The sequence below is a fragment of the Felis catus genome, chromosome C1 (genome assembly GCF_018350175.1).
Source record: "Felis catus isolate Fca126 chromosome C1, F.catus_Fca126_mat1.0, whole genome shotgun sequence".
Lineage (NCBI taxonomy): Eukaryota > Metazoa > Chordata > Mammalia > Carnivora > Felidae > Felis > Felis catus.
The window spans coordinates 11,697,655-11,712,499 of NC_058375.1; positions in this window are offsets into that span (position 1 = coordinate 11,697,655).

A 14,845-nucleotide genomic window follows, 5' to 3' on the forward strand; every position below is an offset into this window, starting at 1 on the left:
TAGTCGGCTGAGGAGCTGGGGTTGGGGGCGTCTGAGGAGGCCCAGCGGTCGGGCTTTGAGACCTGCCAGGAGGGCCAAAGCCTGTCTGGGGAGGAGTCCGGGGTGGGCTGGGGAGGAGGTGGGCTTCTGGGCTCTTTGTGACAATGGGGGACACTTCCAGCAGGCTTGGGGGCCTCGAAGGTGGCAAGAAGGAAATAAGGGAGTCAGAAGTGCGGGAGAGGAAAAATGGCGACGGGCTCAGTCGGTGGAGCACGTGACTCTTGATCTCGGGGTTGTGAGTTCAAGCCCCATCTGGAGTGCAGAGACTTAAAAATAAAATCTTTAAAAACAAACAAACAAAAAAAGAGGTGTGGGAGAGAAGGTGGGGCAAAGACACACACAGTGACGGCAAGCACATCCAGTTAAAAATAAAAATTCTTGGGGCGCCTGGGTGGCCCAGTGAGTTAAGCATTCGACTTTGGCTCAGGTCATGGGCTCACAGTTCGTGAATTTGAGCCCCGTGTGTTTGGCTCTGGGCTGACAGCTCAGAGCCTGCAGCCTGCTTCAGATTCTGTGTCTCCCTCTCTCTCTCCCCCTCCCCTGCTCATTCTCTCTCTCTCTCTCTTTCTCTCAAAAATAAATAAACATTAAAAAAAATAATAAAAATTTTTGGATTTCCGTCTCACTGGGTGACGGTCCTTATGCACACTGTTGCTTTTGGTCCTCGACCAGCCTAGGAAGTGGGGATTATTCGAGGACCATTGTGCTGATGAGGAAACAGGCTCAGAGAGGCAAGGCTAGGATTCCACACCCCATGGGCCCAAGGTGGGGGGGGGATATGTGTCAGCTGGGACTTTGTCTAGGGCTGGTTCCTTTGGGGACACTGAGCTTCAGAGTAGAGTCACTGTGATGCCTCCGTGGCCTGGGGACTCAGGCAGGATGAAGGTCATGGCTGCACAGGAGCAAAGTCACACCTTCTGATCCTGGAGGTCTGGGGGAGGGGGTCAGTCATCAAGAGTGTTTGCCAGGCCTCGGACACTGAAGTCGGGGCTGGGGGGGGGAGGGACTGGGAGACAGGACGTCAGTGACAGTAGCCACTTGTTCCCTCTAGGGGAACCGCAGGGTCTTGCTGCAGGCACCCAGGCCCTGCTGTCTCCCTGATTCTCACGTGGAAACCCATACGGTACCCTAACCCATGACGGAGTCAGGCAGGGAGGCTAGGGCTGCTCATCTGTGTGTCCTGAGGAAGTGCCATCATGGGACTGTGGCCACTTCCCCTTTGCCCACCACTCAGAGGATCTCGTTCAGAGTCAGGCCCTGGAATGGAGAGCCCGGTCCAAACTTGGAGATGAAGAAGAGATTATCGAGGCTGGTGGTGGTACTGTGCCAGAGGTGGAGACAGGTGGGGAGGCGGGAGCAAAACTCTGTAGGACCTCAGGCTCCCAGCCTCCGAAACCCTCTGGTGGGCGGCTTGTTGGGTAATTCTTGGTCCCCAACTGGCTAGCTCCTTCCCAGGCCAGCCTGCAGGCCATGTCCAGCCCTCAGCCCTCTCCCCGCTGTCTCTTCTCCTCCTCCCATTGTCAGCCCCCTCCCCATATCTCCCTAAGCCTCCCCCCAACTGTCAGCCAGGGCAGCAGGCCTGGAGCACTTGGTGCAGGTGACGCTTTCGACCTTCTAACACTTCCTCTCCTTTCTCCGTGGGTGCCTGCTGGGGAGGAGGAGGAGGAAGAAGACACAGGGGTTGGGGGGGTTGGCGTGGGGGGGCAGAGATGGCGAGAGCAGATCTCCAATCTGCAGGAGAGGGGAAGCAACTCTGGGAGGTTGGACAGAAAAGGGACATTCCACTGTGGCCAAGTGAATTAACCCAGCCCTGACCCGGCCAGGCTTACAGGTGGCCGCGAGGATGCGGGGGTGCTGCACCTGGCTTGTACTTAGTGCCCAAGGAAAGTTCGCTGTTATCAGCATTGGAGATGATGGCCTCTCGTGACCTTGTCTCACCCCCTCACTTCTCACCAGGGACACCACGACTCAGAGAGGGTGTGGGTTCTGTCCCGGGTCACACAGCACTCAGAGCCAGCTGGGCTGGCGCCTCCCCAGGGTGGGTCCCTCAGGGGCGGGTTCCATTGTGCTCTCCCCAGCAGGAAACCGCTGTGCTCAGCAGCCTGGGCAGTGGGAGAGGAGGAACAAGTTTGGCTACGTGACTGGCAGGCCCCGGGGCTGAGCCAGGCCCAGCACCAAGAAAACAACCCCTGCTTGGGGCCGCCTGGGCAGGGCAGGGCCGGGGGGGGGGGGGCACTAGGATGGAGACCGCCCTGCCTGGGGAGGGAGGCTGTCCCGGGACGAGGCCTGTGCCCCAAACCCACCAGCAGGGAGGCAGCGGGATGCTGACCAGAGGCTGCCCAGGCGGGGAGCAGGCGTGTGGGCAGCAGGTCCAAGGGGTACACAGAGCACATGGGGGTGATTTGCACAGGCTGATTCGCACCCAGCTTACAGGAAGCTGGGTGGCCATGCAGGAGGGGAGGAGAGCTCAGCCCTGGCCATGGGCAGCTGACTCCCAAGGGGCCCATGCCCACGGAAGCAAAGGTCCAGGAGAGAGGAGCTCCCCTCTGCCAGAAAGCCTGGTTGTAGGACTTGGAAAAGGCTTCCTTCTCTGGGCCTCAGTTCCCCCTGGGGACTCATGGAACCATTGTCTCCCTCGCTGCTAGAAGAGGCTCAGGGCTGGCTGACTCAGGGCCCGGAAGCCAGTGGTGAGGAGAAGGCCCCACGGGCCCCGGTGGCCCCTGGCGTGGCCGGTCACCACGGGGAGAGCACTGAGCGCCAGACCCAGCAGTCAGGATTTGTCAGGAAGCAGAGTGGGGCCGCTGAAGGATTCAGCACAGGGGAGGGGAGTGATCAGCTAAGGCTGCTGGGAGGGACCGGACTGGAGGCCAGGAGGACAGAGAGGAGGCCCCAGCTTGGGCAGCAGCAGGGGCCTGGAAAAGGAGTGGGGAGCCAGGTTCAATGCAGGTCAAGTGGATGAAATTAGGAGGTACAGGCACAAGTGGGCGGCCTGGGGTCATTCCCAGCTCCTCCTCCCAGCCCGACGAGCTACCGACATATCCACGGTGTGTTAAACTCCTTGCATCTTCCTCGAACATAAAACAAAGCGAGCTTGGAACTGGCAAGGAAGCAGGTGTCACGGGGTGACCCTGGGAGCTGGGGGTGGCAGGTGGTGGGCGGAACCTCAAGCCAGAGGGGGGAGACCTGGGTCCTGGATGCCAATCAGTGTCATTAGAGCTGCTTCCGCAGCCCTGACCCATTGCTTAAGGGAAGGGAACTGGAAGAGAAGTCCCCTGTGTCGGGGATGAGCCGTGACCTTAAACTTGGCCACAGTCCGTGACTGCCTCACTCCGCTCTCTGAGAGAGGGGGTCCCTGCCCATGGCAGGTCCATCCCAGCTTATCACCAGTCTCCTTGGACTCTCATCTGTTAAATGGGACTATAGTGGTGCTTGCCTCAGAGGGCTGATGGGAGGGAAAAATTAAACCATGTGCAGGGAGGTGTGGCATGTACAAAGCACCTCACACATCCGGCTGCTGGTGTAACAGGCTGTGGTCTCACCTGGGCCCTGAGAGGCAGATACAATCTACCCATCATGCAGAAGAGGAACACTGAGGCTCAGAGGGGTGACGGGGATTTGCCCACGATCACCCTGCAATTCTCACTATAGAGCTCCCAAGCCTGGCTTCTCTGCATGGAGATGGCTGGGGATGTGTGAGGGGATGGGTGGGGGCGGTAGGCTGGGGGTAGGATCCTCATGCCCTTACGTCGTATGAAGGAGTGAGGACCCGGCCCTCCCATCCCCGCCCCAGCCCTCTTCTCCATCTCCCCTGGCCTGTCTCCCCTCCCCTGCCAAAGGCAGGCCCTGAGACACATCAGGCCAGCAGCCTCATAAGCATCCCTTTCTGACTCCGCTATCCCTCCTTGGGGCTGCAGAGGCTCTCTTGGCTGCAACCCGAATCCTTTCTACCTTAGCAACAGCCTCCTTCTTCCCCCACTGCCTTCTGGGCTGGCAAATGGCAGGCATTCTTACTGAGACGCACGGCAGCCCACTGATGTGGAAGAGAAGCCACGAACCCCTTCTCCAGGCGTCATCTTTTCTGGCCCAGGGGCGCCCGAAGCTCTACCAGCCTCCCCCTCGAGAGGAGCTACAACTCAGAGGAGTTGCTGCGGACCCAAGAGAGAAATCAGGCAGAGAGGGCAATCAGACATCTGGTTCTAAGCAAGGGTCCAGGATCATTCTCCCCCAGCTTCCTTTCTTGTGCCCAAATCCAGCAGGACCAGAGCATTGAATGCCGAGCGGAGCCAGGCAGGAGCCAGGCGGCTTCTCCTGGCACACCTGGCCAGGTGAGAAGGCAGTGAAGCCAAGAGCCAGCTCATCGCTTGGGTGCAAACAGCAGCCAGTGGGGAGTTGGCAGGCATCTCCTCTGCCCTTTCCCCAGCCCCCTCCCCTTGAGCCCCGCCCAGGGGAAAGAGGGTGTCCTAACTTGTTGGAGGAGTTTCCATCCCACACCTGTGCCCATACCGGGTGGGTGTGTGGGGTTGATTGAAGGGGGCCCACAGAGGATCTTTGTCCTCCAGGCTGCCCCCCCACCAACTTCTCTTTCCTGGTGCTGGGAAGGCGCCAGGGTTCTTGGAATGCTGAGGCCCCCACCTCATCCAACCCATCCCAGATGCCTTTGCCACTCATTCCCAGGGCCCACGCCAGCAGGGCAGAGCAAGGGCAGTCTGGGAGCTGGATCATGCCCTGAAGGAGGGCCCCCTTGGCTCCTGTTCCCACCAGCTGAGAGCTGTGTCCTTTAGGAGAAGGGTGCAGCTCCAAGGCTTCCAGAAGCCGGAAGAAAGCAAATCTCCACCGAGCATGGAGACCCTATGCCCTGAAGTTCACAGATATTGTCTGGGAGGTGGACATTGCTGCCTCCACTTTAAAGATGGGAAAAGTAGGGGCCCCCGGGTGGCTCAGTCAGTTAAGCGTCCGACTCCTGATCTCCGCTAGGGTCATGATCCCAAGGTTCGTGGGTTTGAGCCCCACGTTGGGATCTGCGCTGACAGCACAGAGCCTGCTTGGGATTCTCTCAGTCCTTCTCTCTCTCGGCCCTTCCCCCACTCATGCTCTCTCTCTCTCTCTCTCTCTGTCTCTCAAAATAAATAAATACACTTACGAAAAAGATGGGAAAAGTAAAGGGCACCTGTTGGCTCTGTTCCCGATCTCAGGGATCTAAGTTCAAGCCCCACTTTGGGTATAGAGCTTACTTAAACAAATAAAACTTAAAAAAAAAAAAAAGTCAAAGATGGGGAAAGTAAGGCTGGTTGCATGAGAGCTTGGGCTCTACCTTATGTGCCCCTGTCTGCCCAATCCCCGGGACACAAGAGCTCAAGGTGTACTTGTGGAGCAGATGAATGGAACTCGGAGCAGGTAAGTGACCTGGTCAAGTTCACACAGCCAGAAAGTCCCCCAAACTGGGGATTAACTCAGGCTAGCCTGAATCCTAAACTCGGGTTGTTTTCAAGACCTTAGGCGCCAAGGTGGGGGCATCACCCACGCACACGTGAATGTGCGCCCCATCCTGCTGTCAGATCCTGCTCACGCGCATACGTGCACCTCCACGCGCAGCCCCGGGGCCGAGAGCCCCCACCCGCCATACCACTCAGGCCCATGTAATGGGCCCTCCCCCCGACACCACCAATGGGCACACAAACTTCCTTCTGTGCTGGCCTCTCACACCCTCCTGCCGCCACCCCCTCCTTCACGCCTGGAGAAGGCAGGACGGAGCATGCCTTCTTCCACCCCCACAGCCTTGGCACCCTCGCTGCCTCCCCAGGCCCCAGGAGCCACATTGGCATCGCTGCTCTGGAAAAGGCCGGGCAACTACAGAGCACCCCTGTTGGGAGGGCACCCCCAGTAGACCTGCTTGGGGACCAGCTGGAGTCTTGGGCAGGGTGGGCAGGGGACTCGCTCTCCAAAGCAGGCTGGACACGGAATGGGCCCCTCCTGCTTCCCCGCTGGTGGAGACCCCCCAGGCAGGGGTGGCCAGGGAGGCAGGGACCCCGGGAAGTGTAGCTGGCTTGTGCCAAACTGTGCTTTAGACTCCACGGAGTTTTTCATCGAACCCGACAGTAACCCTGGGAGATAGGCACTCATTTATCAGGTACCCGTACGATTCCCATTTTCTGGAGGGGTAAACTGAATCCCAGAGAATTAAGTGCACTTGCCCCAGGTCCCCAGTCCCCGACATGCAACAGGTATTTGCTCGATATTTGTCTAGTGGATGAAGTTGCAAGAGGGGAAGTGACTTGTCCAAGAGGCTGAAAGAAGGTAGGATTTGAACCCGGGTCTGACTCTGGAGCCTCTTGGCTTCCTCTGTAGCTTTGGGACAGATCGACAAGGCGTGGCTGGCATTGGCTCCTCACAGGCACCCCATGTGACGCGGCTAGCTCTCCAGGGCTCCATGCTGTTTCCCCTCATGTGGAGAAAGAAAAGGAGCCCCTGACAGCCGAGCCCTCCCTGTCAGGCTATGCTGCGCTCCTGGGAACAAGTGCAGTTTCACGGATCGCCAACCTCAGACGAGGCTGCTCAACGACCTTGATGGATCAAGACAAAAGCAAAACCTCCGGGAGCCTGGGTGGCTCAGTGGGTTAAGCTTCTGATTCTTGGTTTCAGCTCAGGTCACCATCTCACCGATCTCACCGTTTGTGAGTTTGAGCCCTGCGTCAGGCTCTGTGCTGAGCTCTCAGAGCCTGCTTGGGATTCCCTCTCTCTCTCTCTCAAAATAAATAAATAAACTTTAAAAAAAAAAAAAAAGACAAAGGCAAGACCACTCCGTAATCATGTCTGAACACAGACAAAAGTAACCATGGCCCAAACCACGAAAAAGACCAGATGTCCCTCTATCTGGCTAAATGAATGACAGCTGCCTCTGCCAAACACAGCTTTCGCTTCAATTCATTCCTCTTCCCTTCTAGATTAAAATGATCAAGATACCCAGTCACAGCATTACCCCTGCTCCCTGCGAGCGGCCAATCCAGAGCGAGGATCCACCCCCCTGGAATCCTCCCCAGGAGCACCCATCTCCAGCCCAGACCCTTTCTTAGACCCCACCAGCTCCCTCTCACCGGCCCCTTCTGAGGGGTGTGTTCTCCCTCCTCCCGGAGAGCAGGAAGCCCAGCGTTGTTGGGGGCGTGGTTCTGGCGGTCTCTGGCCGGAAAGCATCCGCAGAGTCTTAGAACAACTGAGCAAGATGTGTTTGCTCAGCCCATTTTGTTGATGCCTCTGGAGCCACGGGCCAGGAAAAACGACAGCCTCTGATGAGGCGTGACCCCGGAGGGAGAGGAGCCTGTAAGCTCCCTCTGTCCCCAGGAGGCCGAGGTTCAGGCTCTCGGGGCTGGGGAACGGTGAACTCCTGCAGCACCTGTCAGCCCCATCCACCACAGCCCAGGTGTGGGCCTTGAAACCCCCTTCCACCACCACAACCACCAGAAATGGGCGTGTGGGAGGAGCAGAGGAGGAAGTGAGGGCTGAGCCAGGAGTCAGAAGACCTGGGTTCAGGCCTTGCCTCCGCTTTTCATTAGTCACGTGACCTGAGCCTCAATTTCTACATCTGGATAATAGGGTGCGGTGGGGTGGGCTCAGTGGATTAAATAATGGGGGGGGAACCCCTCCCCAGCTAGGATCGCTCATCCAACTCTGTGTTATAAACTTTTCAGTGGTCAGGACAGAAATCTAGTCTCCTCTCAACTCCTGGCTCCCTTGGGTCAATCAGCCTTCACCTCCCAGGCTTGATGTTGCGGTGACCCGGGGAGCAGGTGAGGGGCTGAGGTCCCATCTGTCCCCCGTCACTAGAATCCTGGCTATGCAGAGGACAGTATTCGTTGGAACCTTTCCTCAAAGCTTGGGGCTCAGGGCTCAGCGCCCCCACACCCTATCCGTCCTCTCTGTCAGGGACCCCGTCCAAGTCAAACGAGATGGTGCCCGAGGCGCCACAGGAAGGGCCCCGGGGCCTGTACAGAGGACACTCTGGCAGAGGCCGTTGAGGAAGAGAGTCTCCGTGGCTTCATTCAGCTCCACATCCTGCTTCTCCTGTGACAAGAGGATGTGGCCTCCCTCCATTCGGCCCGGGGCAGGAGGAGAGGAAGGGGGCCAAAGCTGAGGGATTGGAATGAGCCAAGGACTCGGACCTTTCCTGAAAGGAATCGTTCAGCACAGAAGGTCAAGGAAGTTTTGCTTTCCCTCAAGTGTAGCCCCGTCTTTGTCCAGGAAGCCAGATGGGGTGCCAAACCCACCTCCCAGCCTCACCCATTGGCCCCCTCCTCCCTCACACCCCCTCCTGATTCCCCAGCACCTCTCGGTGAAGACATCTCTTCATCTCTGTGAAGACACATCTTCATTCTGCCTGGAATGCCCTTCCCTCCCCCGTCATTTGCTGGGTAATTGCTCCACATCCTTCAAGCCTCAGTTTAAATATTATTTCCTCCTGGAAGCCTCCCCTGGTTGGATCTCCTTGCAATGTACTCCACGGCTCCCTCTGCTTCCCCTTCCCAACCTTGATGTCCCTCAGTTGCAACCAGCTATCTATCACCCTCCTCAAGGGTAAGGGACAGCTTCTGTGTTGTTAGGGCAGAATCCCCAGTGCCTGGGATGGGCCTGGCATACTATGGGTGCCACATAAATGTTTGATGATGAGTAAATGCAGCAACAGAGACGTGGAATCGCAGGACCAGGGACCTTGAGTTGCGAGAGCTTCTGATGGCAAAGCTCTGTGCAGGGCCTTGAGATTAAGAGAGCCTGAGATGAATAGAGAAAGGGTGTATTCTGGGCACAGCCTGGGCAAAGGGAAGGAGATGCCAGGGCTTCCGTCTCCAGGAATGGGGGGATAGATATTTTGAAAGAAATGTCTACTGAAAACAATTGAAGTCTCCAGAGCCAATTCAAAAAGATCATCTTCTTAAAACCATCAACCAATTAACTAGCTGGCAAAAAAAAAAAAATTCCCTAGTGAGAATCTAGGAGAAGGCAAAAATCCAGGGGGGAAAGCCCAGGGTAGAAGACCACATTTGCCTTGAGGGCATTTACCAATCTGGAAGAAATGGCCTTGAAACTGAGTTGTGGTTTTGGCAGCCTTATGGGAGGCCAGGGAGGAGACAGGACAAAAGGTAAGCCCAGCTTTTTGTCCAAGATGGGGAGCCTGATACCTGGCATCTTCTTTAAACTGAGACATCCTCAGAATAAGGGTGAACCAGGAGAAAACCAAGCCTTGGGGTGCCTGGGTATCTTGGTTGAGCATCAGACTCTTGGTTTCAGCTCAGGTCATGATCTCACGGTTCGTGGGATAGAGCCCCACACTGGGCTCTGAGCTGACTGCATGGAGCCTGCTTGGGATTCTCTCTCTCTCTCTCTCTCTCTCTCTCTCTCTCTCTCTCTCTCTCTCCCCGGCTTACTCATGCACATGCATGCACACACACACACTCTCTCTCTCAAAGTAAATAAACTTTAAAAAACAAACAAACAAAAAACAAGCCTTGAGTGAGCCCAAGCACCTGGGTGACTCTAATTTTGAACTTGAATTAAAGTGGCCTTGGATTAAAGTGTCTCCAGGTGCTTGGTAGAAGCAAACAAAAAAGTCACCTGCATGGAGGTATCATCATCTCAGGCCTCAGGTTATTTTCACAAATCGGTTTCAAACACTGAGCAGAACATAGTCAAAGATAACCAGACACACAAGGAAATAAGACACAACGAGCAAGAAGCAGCACAATCAAAAGACGACAGAGATAAGAAGCATGTAGCATGAGAGAGGTGTTAGCTATAATGGTAATCATATTGCAATATATAAATGTATCAAATCAACATGTCCTACACCTTAAACTTATACAATATTTTCTGTCAATTATATTTCAATTAAAGAAGACAATAGAAATAGACCACAATGACTTTAGTTATTGGAATTATAAAGAAATTATGGCCTTAGAATCACACGTTCAAAGATCCTGATGGACAAGCTCCTCTTAAAATTCATATGGAAATGAAAGGGACCAGGGTGCCTGGCTGACTCAGTCAGTAGAGCCTGTAACTCTTGATCTCAGGGTTATGAGTTTGAGCCCAAGGTGGGGTGTCGAGATTACTTAAAAAGATAAAATCTTGGGCACCTGGGTGGCTCAGTCATTAAGCATCTGACTTTGGCTCAGGTCATTATCACATGGTTTTTGAGTTCAAGTTCCACATGGAGGGAGCTCGAGCCCCACCTCAGGTGAGCTCGTGTCCCACTTCATACGAGCCCCACTTCTCTCTCTCTTTTTCTCTCTCTCTCCACTCCTCGCTCGCTTACACCCTCTCTCTATATATGGGATAGAATTGAGAGTCCAAAAACCCACACGTTATGGTCAATTGACTTTTTTAACTTTATGTATGTATGTATGTATGTATGTATGTATGTATGTATGTATTTAGTAATCTCTATGCCCAACATTGGGCTCAAACTCATGACCCTGAGATCAAGAGTCACATGCTCTTCCAACTGAACCAGCAGCCAGGCACCCCTGGCCAATTGATTTTTTTGTTTTAAGTTTATTTATTTAGAGAAGGAGAGGGTGGGGGAGGGGCAGAGAGACAGGGAGAGTGAGAGAATCCCAAGGAGGCTCTGTGCTACAAGCATAGAACTAGATGCAGGGCTCAATCTCACAAACCATGAGATCATGAGTTGAGCCACAATCAAGAGTCAGACAGTTAAATGCCTGAGCCACCCAGGTGCCCCATCAATTGATTTTTGACCAGGGTTGCCAAGAAAATCCAATGGGGGAAATAGTCTTTTCAGGAAATAATGCTGAGACAACTGGATTTTCACGTGCAAAAGAACGAAGCTGGACCCCTCTACTTCACGCCCTTTATACCACATGCATCATTAACTCAAAATGGATCAGAGTCCTAACTCTAAGAGCTAAAATGATACAATTGTTAGACAAAAACAGGCATGCCCTTGGATTAGGCGACTGTTTCTTAGGTATGACATATGAGTAGAAGCCAAGAAAAAGGCAGAAAATTGGACTTCATCAGAAATAAAAACTTTTGTGCTTCCAGGGACCATCAAGAATTGAAAAGACACCCCAGAGAACAGGGAAAATATTTGTGCCTCAAGTATCTCATAAGGGCCTAGTATCTAGAATATATAAAGGATACTTAGAGCTCAATGATAAAGTGAGCGATAACCCGATTTAAATACGGACAAAGGAATGGACATTTCGCCCAAGAAGATGTGTGAATGACCAATAAGCACACGTGAAGACACTTGACATCATCAGTTATTGGGAAAATGTAAATCAAAACCACAGCGAGATGCCTCTGCACACCCACTAAGATGGTTACAATACAAAAGAAGACATTAGCCACTGTTGGCAAGGGTGTGGAGCAGTTGGAACCTCATACATTGCCAGTGGGAGTATAAAATTGTGCAGCAGGGGCACACGCCTGGCTCAGTCGGAAAAGCGTGTGACTCTTTCTTTTTAAAGTTTTTAAAAAAATATTTAATGTTTATTTTTGAGAGAGAGAGAGACAGAGACAGAGCACCAGCAGGGGAGGGGCAGAGAGAGAGGAAGACACAGCATCCGAAGCAGGCTCCAGGCTCCGAGCTGTCCGCACAGAGCCCGACGCGGGGCTCGAACCCACCAACGGCGAGAGGGTGACCTGAGCCAAGTCAGACGCTTAACCGACTGAGGCACCCAGGCGCCCCAAAGCGTGTGACTCTTGATCTCGGGGTCGTGAGTTTGAGCCCCACGTTGGATGTAGAGATTCCTAAAAAAAGTAAATAATCATATAAAAAATGAAATGAAATGGGGCAGCCACTTTGGAAAACAGTTTGGCAGCTCTTCACAAAGTTGAAGACGGAGTTATCATATGATGCAGCAAGTCTATTCCAAGGAAGATACCCCAGAGAATGAAAAACACGCTTCCAAAAAAACTTACACTGGGGGCACCCTCCTGGCTCAGTTGATAGAGCACGAGACTCTTAACCTCAGGGTTGTGAGTTCGAGCCCCACATCGGGTGTACAGATTATAAATAAATAAACTTAAAAAAAAAAACCCCAACAACTTATACTTGAATGTTCACTAACAGCATTGTGCCTAATAGCCAAAAAATGGAAACAACCTAAATGTCCATGAACAAACGTGGTCCATCCACACAATGGAATATTATTCAGCCAGGAAAAAAAAAGAATGAAATACGGATAGGTCAGGAACGAACCTTGAAAACGTCGTGCTAAGTGAAAGAAGCCAGACACAACGTTGCATATTGCATTTATATGAAATGTCCAGAATGGGCAAAGCCGCAGAGCCAGAAAGCAGACCGGAGGTTGCCGGGGGCAGGGTGTGGAGAATGGGGACTTACAGGTATAGGCTTTCATCTAGGGATGATGATAAGATTCTGGAATTAGTATTGAGTGTACTAAAAATGACTCGAGCGTATGTTTTCAAAAGGTGATCTCCTGGTATGTAAATTATATCTCCATTGAAAATAAAAAAGATCCTTAGAGATAATGTTAGCTGATAATAACGGCTAACACCTGTTGAGCCCTAGCTGCGTATCAGACTTGTTGGAAGCACTTTCCAGGCATGAATTCACTTATTCCTGGAGGTAGGTACTGTTATTGCTCCCCTTTGCAGTGGAAAACCGAGGCAGAGAGAGGCCACCTGCCCGGGGTCACAGTAAACGGCAGTCAGGATTCGAACCCAGGTGGAATTCTTCACAGTACAGATTCTCCTTGCTCATCCAAGCCAACCAGTCACTGTTCACACAGGGAGCTCGAGACCCAGAGAGGGATGACGACTCACTCGGATCACACAGCAACCCAATGGTGAAGCCAGGATGAGAATCCAGAGTCCCGGCCTGGGGCCGCTCAGGAGGCCTTCAGGATCAAGCCTTATCCGGGCTGGGGGTTGCTATTAGGGGTCTGTGTGTTCTAGGGGCCTCAGGAAACTCTTCATGGAGAATAAAGAAAAAGAACAGCTCCTATGATGGAACACCTATCACAAGTTGAGTGCCGTGCTCAGTACTCTATGCCTCATCCCAGCGAAAATTCCCAAAGCCCAGTAACTTCCCCGTGTTGTAAAACTGGGTCCAGCTCAGACACTTGCCCGAGATCACACAGCGGGAAAAATACTGACTCGGCCGTATAGATTAGCATCCGCGTTCTAACCACCGCACTGCGATGGTTAGGAACGAAAGGCTAGTCGAATGAAGAAGAATTACAGCCTTCCCTGGCAGATCCCAGGTCGAGACTGTCCCTTGATGGGACAGGGAAGGATGTTTTGGGGAGACTGGATCAGCTGTTGGGTTAATCGACGGGTACCAAGCCCGGCAGAGAGAGGGCCCGGGGACATGGCCAGAGGGGCGGGCAGTAAGCTGGGACCGTGAGTGGCGTCCTAGCTGGGAATCCGGGCAGCAAACAGCTCTGGGCAGCCTTCCAAGCAGGCATGGGCACCCAGAGCTTCCTGCTGCCCCTACCAACCGCCCCCTCCTGGTTGTCGTTCTTCATTTAGGGGAGGCCAGCTGGGCTGGGGGAGCCCCAGTGCGGGGCTGGGCACACCCTCAGATTCACCCCAATGCTGGTCCACCCTGCCCTGCCAGGGAGGCTCGAGGAAGGGGCGTGCCTCCTCCCCAGCACCCAGGAGTGCCTGGGAGAGTCAACAGTGACTCAGGGCAGCAGTTGTGGCCCCAGTGCATTGGCTGCATCGGGGGATCCCCATGACGAGAAGCCCCCACGTCTGGGTCCCCAAGTCTCTTCCCTGTCAGAATCTGCCAATGAGGACCTTATCTCCCTGCTGACTTGGAGAGGCTCCTCAGTTCTACAGATCTGGGGCGGGGGCGAGAGGCAAGAAGGCCAGGTTACAGAGTGGCGATCGTCTTTCTCAGGGAGAGGAGGAGATGGGGGTCTGGGTTCCTGGCATGAAGTCACATCCACTCAACTCACATTTGCAGAGAGGCTGTAGTGTGGCCCCTTCAAGTCAGGGCATGAACTCTGCAGCCGACCTCCCTGGGTTCAAATCCCAGCTCATGCATTGACCAGCTGTGTCACTTTGGGCAAGTTACTTGACATCTCTGAGTCTCGGTCTCCCCATCTGTGAAATGGGCACAACAGTGGCGCCTACCTCATAGGATAATATATGCCAAGATAACATATAATATTAAGATAATATATGCAAAGTGTTCTAAACAAAGCGCTTAAAATAGCCCCTGGCTTTTCTAAGTGAAATTTTAACACCCGGTACTCAGCATCTGGGTGCTGCTGAAAAGCCAAAGTTCCCAGCCTTCATGGAGCTCACGGCCAAGTGGAGAGTAGACAAACTATAATAAGGACTTGAATAAATAAACAAGATCGTCGTGATTTGGGGATAAGTGCTGGGAGGGAAATAAACAGAGGTTTCTGATAGAGAGTGTGGCAGGGGGTGGGGGCGTCAGGAAAAACTGCTCTAAGGAGGGGATATTTGAGCAGGTTCTGGAAGAATGAGAAGGCAACCTGTGTGATGGTCTAGGGAGGGGTGCTCTAGTCAAGGCCAAAAGGAACTGCAAAGGTCCTGAGGCAGGAACGCATTTGGCATGCTCAGGGGGAAAAGAGGGAAAATGAGTATGCTGGATGATTCTTTGTTGTAGGGCCTGTCTTGTGTGTTATAGGATGTTTAGCCGCATCTTTGGTCTCTACCCACCAGATACCAGCAGCACGCTCCTCCAACTGTGACAAGCAAAAACATCTCCAGACGTGGCCAGATGTCCTGTGGTGGAGGGCAAAATCCCCACAGTTGAGAATCGCCGGGTTAGGAAGAGAGCATGGTGGGAGGTGAG